Raw genomic sequence first — 10185 nt, 5'->3', positions numbered from 1 at the left:
AAGGACTAAGGGATCAAGTATACATTCTTGTGCACTGTCCAAAGTCCACCACAAAAGATGGATAAGACTATTCATCATGATTTACTAAGTCTGGTAAATATGGTTATACTTACAGGCCTAAGTATAATTCTAAAGCATTGAAAAGATTTCAGTGTATGGCAGAACGAATGAGAAGAATTAAATTAGGCAGAAGGATAAAAGTTTCTCAAATCTGAAAAGATGGAAGAGTACTTTAGTATCACGTTATATGATCATCTTAATGATTAAGAGACCTTATCACAATTCATCCTCTAAGTGCATTCTGATAGCTAAGAAGAGGAGCTATGAATTGTTGAAGTGGTTAAATCAAGAAGATGATTCATACTTCGTTCCAAAAACATTTCTTAGAGTTATACTCTAAGATTGTAACTTGAGTGACATGTCTTAAAGAAGGTTTAAAACACTTGTCAAATGTAAGAGTAAAAGTTTTCTACTCTTGTACATTTGAAATTGGTAAGTTGTGATGTTTTGGATAAAACAAAGACCAACTAAGGCCAATTGTGTGAAGTGTTTGTCTTGATTAGAATCCACACTATCTCTTGAATATCTGACAAGAAAGTCTTATATGTCAAGAGGACAGTGGGAGTCTTAAAGGTCTTGAAAGTCTCAAGAATTAATCAAGAATAAAACATGAAGTTCTTCACTAGCATACGACTTGAGGTTTATAACCTATCGTTTTGACATATTTTGTGCCCATTCCAATTAAATTTGGCTTTGCATATGAGTTCTTAGAGTTCTCAATTGGTTGCACAACAACTTGGAAGCAATGGCAGGCCCTTGAGCTCCTAGATGGCAAGAAATTAAGATTGAGTTCAGTCCATATGAGTTTGGATTTGTCATCATCCTTGTCTTGTGACTATGGTTTTGACAATTCACAAGGATAAGAACACATACACCATTAAATCTAAGTGTCATAAGGTTTCTCTCCGATTCATGAAAATGATGGTGAGGAAACACTTTCACTAAGTAGATTTTAGCTAGATAGCAATTGTGATATTTGCATTCTCAAAGTCGTTAGTGGAACGTGTGTGGTTAACCAGCACACCAACATGGACTTGTGAGAAGTGGAAAAGGTCTAAACAATCGAGACTATGATTACGACATCCCTTTTCATAGTTCTGAAATTGTTTAGACACACTTGTGAGCTATCTAAGAAAAAGGTGTGTGATTTTGATAAAGTCTTATCAAGGAAATCTAGTATCAAAAATCTGAACTTTGGTAAGAAAGTCAATAAAGTATTGATTTCTTGAAGTCCATCTGATTTCTGAGTACATGTCAAAGCTAGTGGGAGCATAAGTGTTAATCATCATGTTAGTGGGAGCACGATAATTATGATAAGTATTGCAAGTTAGCAATGTTAATTATAAAAAACAAAGGTTTCAATTGGGAAAAAGTTGTTTTGCTATAATTAAGGGAGAGGAAATTATACTTCATCTCAAATCTATAAGCTTAGATCGTGAGATTTTAATCAAATTTAGTCAAGTATATATATGAATGTTATGTTGGAATGGATCAACATAAGAAAATTCTATATATGGGTCCATTATTTGTGTTCTTAAATTCGATTATGATTACGACATCCCTTTTCATAATTTGAATTATGAGAACCTGGCAAGTTGAAATGGAAATATTATAGCAAAAGACTGGTTTAGTCTTTATGTGAGACATCATGAATCGTGTCCTATATGCTTCGGATACAAGATCGATTACATGTGCTATAATATTTGTCCTTTCTAAATTTTCCAAATGCCTGGGGCATTAAGAGGGAAAAGGTCTAGAATTGGATATGACTAAAATGATTAAGCAATTCTCGAGGACAATCTAAGGTTTACCTAAGATTGGTTGCTCAGGGACAGTTGGAAGTATATTGTTAATTTTTGGAAGGACCATATTGACATATTTTGAAAAGAGGCAACTCTTGCTCAGAAGTGATAGTCAAAATGGAAATATAGGAAGGTAGAAGTTATCTATGTAAGATTAGGAAACTTAATGCAAGAAGAATGTTCAAAGGCAATGGACTTTGAATATGAGACTTTGGTTACATGGAGTTGATCTCCATTGGAATACTCTGTAATGTTATGTTAACAAGTCTGTGTGACTTTATGCATAATCGTTACAAGAGGACCAATGCATATAAGTTTAAAATCTAATAGATTTCGATAAATGATAAGGATTTGGAATTCTTACATGTACAATAAGGATTTGGGAGTGTGAAATTAGAATCATGGTTCAATTGGTTTATTTCACAAAGTAAGGATCATAGACAAACATAGAGTGCATACTTGACATATGGTAAATCTATTGTTTAGAAAAACATAGTGTACATGCTCGGAGCATGGGAAAACTATTGTTTTAATTCAAGAATAGAGTTGATAGCTGAAACAGTATGCAATGAATAATGTGTAATCATATGGTGATAAATAAAAGGTGTTTTATTTATATTCATAATTCTGAGGCCATTTTGGATTCAATTATTCTTGTGTTTCATTTTGCATCTTTTGACTTCCAGAATAACTAGGTTGTTCTTCCTGAATGACTAAGTTATTCAAACTATCCACAGTAGGTCATATGTTGGAAGTAGATATGAATCAAGACTGTCATGGGTTGGGCTTGTAGAGGTTTAAGATGTTGGACACAGTGATGCTACAACACTCATGAGTGCTCATAAGTTCTGAGTATTGGATTCAACCCACGCTCATTGGAATCACTTCATGGATTTTATCACGAGTGATCATGAGACGATAATATCTTATATTCTTCAAACCTAGAGATATGAGTTGTTACTATGAATTTGTTGTACATTGATTGCACAAAAAACGCATTGGTAACTCGATGTTATAAAACGTGCCTTTGTGTATGATTCAACAAGTAGTAGAACAAGCCATATGAGTCGAAGTTTATCCATTCCTTTTACCTTCGGGATAAAAGCGATATATGTGGGCCCCTCGATGATTTAATGATGATACATGTGAGTGCTTGGTCAAGCCATGACTGATTTGATTTGTTCAATAAGTCAGTCATCATGAATCGGAAATCGGGAAACAACAAATGGACAGAGAGAATGATTTATAATCCAAGTCTCAGTCTATATGATATCTAGAATGGATGAATATATGATCCCTTATCTAATGGACAAGTCATTGACAAAGGTCAGAGATCATCGGCAAGGTCAGAGTTCGACAGAAGCTTTTGAGAGCTACGATTGCCATTCGGTTCTTGAAGTTATACTTGCAATAATAGTTTTAGACTTATCCAAGTGGGAGACGGTTGGATTAATGTCTAAGTCCGTAACTATAATTGGTAAAACTTGACCCGACCCGGCATGGTCCATTTGGGTTGCATGGCATCATGCATTTGGATATACTAAAATGAGAGAAATAACACTTAAGGTTTGTTAATATATTATAACTTCTAATATAATAATAAGATTATTTAATTAGTATTGATCAAGAATTAATCTAGAATTAATTAAGTGATCAAAAGAAGACTAATTAAATATATGGGTTGATTGTGTAAATCATCCATACTTGTATAGTGGGCTAATGCTCCATGGATTGTCAAGTTGGGCTAAAACCCATAGGATGATCCATGGATGATCCATGGTGTATTTGAACCCATGGATCCAAGGAAATGGAAAACCATGACAATTAGGGTTTACCCTAATTGTGACACTATATAAAGATCATATTCTTGGGAAAAATCGGCCACTAGAGTATGTGTGAAAGGGCTAGCCAATTTTCATGAAGTGTGTATATTCTCTCAAGTCACTACTAGAAAAACAGCCTTTTAGGACGCTCATTGCGCGTCGTAAAAGGCTCAGACGACACGCAAATGCGCGTCAAGGAAGGCCCTGTCATAAAGAGAGACGACGCGCATGTATGACGCTCATTTACGACGCGCAATTACGACGCGCGTTTACGACACGCAATGCGTATCAAGGATGGCCCTGTCATAAAGGAAGACGACAAGCATTCGCGTGTCGTAATCTTACGACGCGCGTGTTAATGACACACAATGCGCATCAAGAAAGCCCCTGTCAAGAAAGGCCATGTCATAAATAAAGATGACACACATTTTTGCGTATCATAATTTTAAATGTTTAAAAAAAATATTATTTATAGATTTACTAATTTTTCATATTAAATAATACATTAAAAATCTCATAATACAAAATAAAATACCATAAATAACAAAGATAATTCATTTCACTAATATGTCAAATACAAATAATTATTCAAATAGTGAGTAAATGTTATAAAAAAATGAACTCATTTATATACAATTGCATTATCTAGCTTACTATGTGCCAACAACTTCTATCTTTTTCCTTCTCTGCATAAACTTCATCAGCAGCATCTTAAAAAACTTCTATCTTTTTCATCAGCAGCATCCTCAAAAACTTCTATCTTTTTCCTTCTCTGCATAAACTTCTATCTCACACTCAGTGTAGTTTTAAACATCATGTTTAAAAAATGAAGTTTGTGAATCTCTTTTGCAGCACATCAGATGTGCTTTTTCCTTGAAATTATGCTGCTACTTGAGATACTATAGAAAGGAAATGTGATTTGGATAAGAGAGAGAGATAGAGAGAGAAACAAGATATGAATAAAATAGTTACTTACACAGAAATGTTAACCAGCATTATAATTTATACGAATGCAATTCTCTTGAAACAGGGGTCCGCATCCAAACTCACAACAGTAGCACGTTGAACCCTAGCCTGTGACATTATAGAAATATGATAAATTTCAGTAAAATGAGCAAATTATAACAAGTTATACGAGGGCATATACCTAGAAACTTGTCGACGTTGAACTCCTTGGTCAATCCAGAAAGAACCCCCGAAAGATCCCTTTATCACTTGAGGCATTTAATAATAGAAGTTGTAATTGTACACATTGAAAGATGAAGGACATGTTTGTAATTACTGAGACTTAATTAGTTTGAATCTCTTTCCTCTTATATAAAATATCTATAACGAGTCTAATTGCATCTGATGAAAAGCCAAGGGAAAAAGAGTCTTTAAAGCAAAGAATTCATGAGAGGTCCTAAGTAGCAGGGGCAAAAGGTTCTTTAATCCAATTACTTCATGCCATCTTTATGGAACCCACTCATGCAGCTTCGAATTCAGATGAGGTGCTAACTAAACTATGTTCAGTAACCCACTCATGAACATCAACCTGAAAACAGTATTGAAAAAAATCTGTTAAGCTAAAAATAACAGGGAATTTATGAATAATAGCAACACAGTTTTCCTTTTTTACCAATGTGAGTATGCAGACTTCAGTTTTTACCAATATGGTTAGAATCAATATGCATTAGCCATATTGGTAAAGAGGCAAAGTATGTTGCTATTTCCCACAATTTGCAAAAGAGAATGCAGTGGAAAACCATTAGAATTACCTCTGAAGCTCCAGATGAAGATCCAGTTGTGTGAAAAGAAACAAGCTAGTTTCCCACCAAAACCAAAAGACACTCCAGCTTTGCATTGGTACCATTTTGGAGCTTTTAAAGGTGCTGCATTAACAATCCAAAATATAAAGAATTCTCTAAAAATTACTTATTAAATAAAATTACTCATCCATACCCACAGATATGTAAACAATTAACTTTTTTTGTCATTTTCAATCGAACTCAACGGTTTTCATAAATAAGGCCAAAGTTCGTTTTAGGAATAGGAATTTACCCGAGATTTCCTTATATTGGAATGGCGAGTATCTTTTTTGTTTAGCTCAATAATCAATATTCTTTTCAACCTCCCCCATGTAGCTGGAGATTCTATTCAAAAGTAACATTCTACAAAAGTCACAATATATCAACATTAATCAAGCACAAAACGTACAATACAACAAAGATATAAACCACAATAGCAACTAATCCTTGAATTATCTTTTACATTAACCAAAAAAAAGTTACAACAAAACTTATTAATCACTATAAAATGTATACTTTGAGACCAACAAACACCACATAATTTCAGGCCTCCAAAACAAATCAAACAAGTAGTCGTGTATACTCTCACTCTAATGCAAGATTTGGTTTAAGAGGTTTAATAATAATAATAATAATAATGCAAGGTAAATAATAATAATGAGAGATAATAGAACAACCCTAAAAGAAAATTTGGGTCCACCTCCACCACATTCATGAAGAAATCTAGCTAAAGTCAGGCTTCTCAGGGTAGGTGCAGCCTGATCTTTGAATGATCACATTTGAGGCATAACATCCAGCTCTCACACATTCCTCAATCGGCTTTTCTTTAACCAATTGCAATCTCCTCCACATTATCAGTCTGTAAAACATCATAACCAATTTTTATATACAAAAGTTTGTCAATGTCATACTCATATCATCTTTTAACCAATCTTTTTTTTTCTTACCTCCCACCCATTAACCTTTGAGAATGTTCTTGCTTCAGTTTCGTTTCCAAAAACATAATCCACATAAGGTAATGCTTTCTCTAGAGCATCCTTCGAGAATTCATAGATGAATGGTGTTGACAGGTTTATTGTGAAAACCTACACAGGGGGGTAATAATGTCATAAAGATAAGAAATTTTCAGTTCATACGAATCGGTGTATTACTCATTCATTATTACCTTGTTGGCTGCAGCTGCATGCTCAGCTACAAGCTGGATTGATTCAGGAGACACTATAAGGAAAAAGCCAGCAATATAGATGTACTTGGCCTTTTCAACTGTCCATGATAATGATAATTAATATTAGTAATTTAGTATAATATATTAAAAAAAATACTGAAATTGTTAAAAGATTTACCCAACACCCAATTCTCTGGTTTCTTTAAGTGGTATGCCTTGTAGCAGTTGGCAGCTCATAGGTTGGCACCCTCATCCACATAATAGTGCACATGATAAACATCATCATCATCATCATCATCATTAGAATATATATATATATATATATATATATATATATATATATATATATATATATATATAATCGGTAATTGAAGCGCTCTCAAACTGAGGAAGCACACATGCAACACAAGCAGCTAGATATCTCCCACAAGCTGAAAAATGAGCACCCATTTCACTGCAACAACATACAATACAAACATCAACCCCCACCAAGCTCCTTATTTTTTATTTATTTAAAAAAAATGTTGCCTGCAAAGGACAACATGCGGTATTGTTAAGTGAGTACTTATCACTTAATTAGCCTGAAAACCCGGATTTTATCTTTTGAATGGTAGCAACGCCAGTCTTGAATGACATGGCCAATATCTGATCATTGATGGTCGAATTGAAAACTAAATTTGGAACAGATACAGTCCCTACGCTTGCAATACCAAATGCAGAGAGTGCGAAAGCCGGATTCTTAGTAGTGTCGACAAACCCAACTTCTAAAGAACCCATGAGAACAAACAACGACTCCAAAGCTTGTGGATGGGTGTGTGGTGGGTTAACTGTGCCATTAGGGAACTAGAGTATAGCATAAGAAATGCTTTGACCATTAAGAGCTGGAAATTCAGCCATGGTTGCTTTCAGAACCTTAAAAGTTGTTAGAAATGGTGCACCCACTAGTGCTCTCATCATTCAGGCTTCAGAGTGGCACATTGATTGTTTGAATCATGAGACCACAAATACTAATTTAGACCACAAATACGATTGGTTGAAATCTATATAAAAAAGTAATACAATAATATAATGTAACTTCACAAATCATCCTAATCAATGAATCATTAAACCTTATACTCAATTAGGATGGACCAGAGCAACAATTAGAAAGCCTTTGGTACTGTTAAACCTAAGGATTCAAATAATGCCTAGATAGAAAAATGAATCTGATCAAGTAAAGTAACTAACGAACTATTGTAATCATACCAGCTAATAGATAGCTTTGGGAAAAAGCCGGTGGTGATGTCCATAAGAATTTGTCGGAGGAACCCTACTCTCGAAGTGAAAATCAGAAAGAGCTTTCTGATCAGGAAGTGGCCTGAAAAGCAACTCCTCAGTGAATTCTTCTCCATCGATTTGTTCTACTACTTCTCTCGTGGATTCAGAGGCAACGTGGAGTACAAACACTAACAGAACGAAGATGGAAAGTAAAGGAGCCATGAGAATCTTATAGAAGAACGAAAACATTGAGAAGTTAGAATCAAGAAAAACATACCTTAATAAGACATAGGGCTTGTAAATTTGAGCAATAGAAGCAATAACCCTAAGGTCACCGGACCTAATGTTGCTGGCAAGGGTAGGCAAGGTGAGATTGCCGAAGATGAGGGGCTCCATCGGCTGGGTGACGCTGGAAAGCGTTGGACGGTGGGGCGGGGCTAGACGGAGGTTAGAGGTGGGAGGCGCCAACACCAAGAGAAACGTCGGAGGTGGGAGAAGCTGTCGACGTCGAGAACTGAGAAGAAGAGAAAGGGTTTGTCGAAGTGAGAAGGAGAGAAAGGGAAGTTGAAGAGAGAACGAGTAGTACAGGAGGGCAATCGGGGCAAGTTCTTGAAAAAAAGCCCTAGCTACTAAGGAAATTAAAGCGGAGGGAGAAAAAAAGGAAGGCGGGGATTTTAAGTTTTTGGGATTTCATTTTCCCCGGATGGAACGCGTGCGTTCTATTAAAATTTATAAAGCGACGGTCGTAGACGACACGCAGGTGCCCTCCGTGTTTTTTTTGTTTAGACACTAATTTTAGGGCACGCAAAAATGCGCGTCTGAAATCCTTTAAATTTTGGAAGATATGACATTATTTTTTAGACACTCACCTTTGCGTATCATGATTCACTGCGTGTCATGGTTCGCGCGTCGTAAAAGGCTATTTTTCTAGTAGTGAGTTATTCCAAGTGTATTTGGTGTTGTGTGAACCATTTGAGGTGTCACACTTGGGGCACTAGGCCCTCAAGCTTCATGAAGACATTCTACATCAAAGAGGTATGTAATTCTAACTTGAGATATTCATATGAATCAATGTTATTATGCTAGTTAGGATGAATACCTTGGAAAGTTCATATTTGCATGTATAATAGAGAAAACATAGATCCAAGGTATTTAGGGTTGCATGTACACTTAGGAGTGTTAGAATGCTCAAAACCCAACACATTTATGCTCCTTTTCATATGTTTTCATAGTCCAGTCATTATCCTTTTTCCATTTACTTATTAAAAGTTTCCAAGGGCACTTACTGCTTTCACCTACTTCCACTGCACTTTTCTTTTTTACTTGGTCCTCCTTTTTTACCCGTTTGACTGGGTCCACCATTTATGTTCCTTTGACTTGGCCCACCTTTCCCAGAAGTCTCAAGTATCCCCATATATGGTATTGTTCCTTTACATACTACCCTGACCCTGTTTTTATCATTCTTGACAATATCTAATTCTCTTATTGTCTCTATCGCATGTAAGTAAATTCTGTCTTTTGCTTCTTGAGAACTTGAGAATATTTGAAGTATATAGAAAGGGTCACTTACTTGAGCTGCATCGTTTATCCGTGCCCTTTCTGTAGCCCGAATTTTATTTCTTCTTGTACTCATTTGCCCTTCATCAGATGATGACTCAGATTGTAGAACATCAGTGTTGATCACCTCCATCTCCTCATCAGACATTACTACATTCTCTGTTGTAATAGGGGCATCACCAACCCACTCCAAAGTATCATCAATGTTGAGGTAGAAATCATGCATGTCCACCTCAGGATCATCTAACAAGTTATCCTCATCCACAATGAAGTCACTATCCTCACTATCAGTTGAATCTCCACTACCCTCACTATCACTAGATCCACCTAGGGCTTCACTAAAGGTTCCATAATAGGGGGTTCCATGTTTCGTTCTCTCACAGATTCAACTTCAATAGGGGATTCCATTCGAGGGGGGTGAAATATGTGCAACATCAATATGACTTGATCACTACCCAACGCAAACAACCCAAAATCTAAATCCCATAACAGTCGTTTAAAGTGATAATACATAACCTTACCTTCTTCAACACAACCCAACTCTTCCATTATATCATCAATGTCGTGAACAAAGAACAAATCACTGTCGATCAAGTCTACACATTTTTGTTGTCCCTTGATGTATTTTCTCCCAGGAAATTTGGTAAACTCTCCTCCATAGTGCAACCGTATACTAAAAACAATTGGATTCCCACCTTCACAAGAAAAAAAAACAACAAGATTTTCAAAATCAG

At 35.7% G+C, this 10185-nt stretch overlaps 1 pseudogene; it reads right to left on the bottom strand.

The window, feature by feature from the left end:
* Positions 1-6179: 6179 nt before the first annotated feature.
* On the bottom strand, positions 6180-7414 carry LOC111909176 (adenosine kinase 2-like; annotated as a pseudogene).
* Positions 7415-10185: the final 2771 nt, after the last annotated feature.

Source organism: Lactuca sativa, chromosome 8 (assembly GCF_002870075.4).
Source record: "Lactuca sativa cultivar Salinas chromosome 8, Lsat_Salinas_v11, whole genome shotgun sequence".
Lineage (NCBI taxonomy): Eukaryota > Viridiplantae > Streptophyta > Magnoliopsida > Asterales > Asteraceae > Lactuca > Lactuca sativa.
Note: the sequence above shows the minus strand (reverse complement) of the source record. Positions and strands in the feature narration are given on the sequence as shown.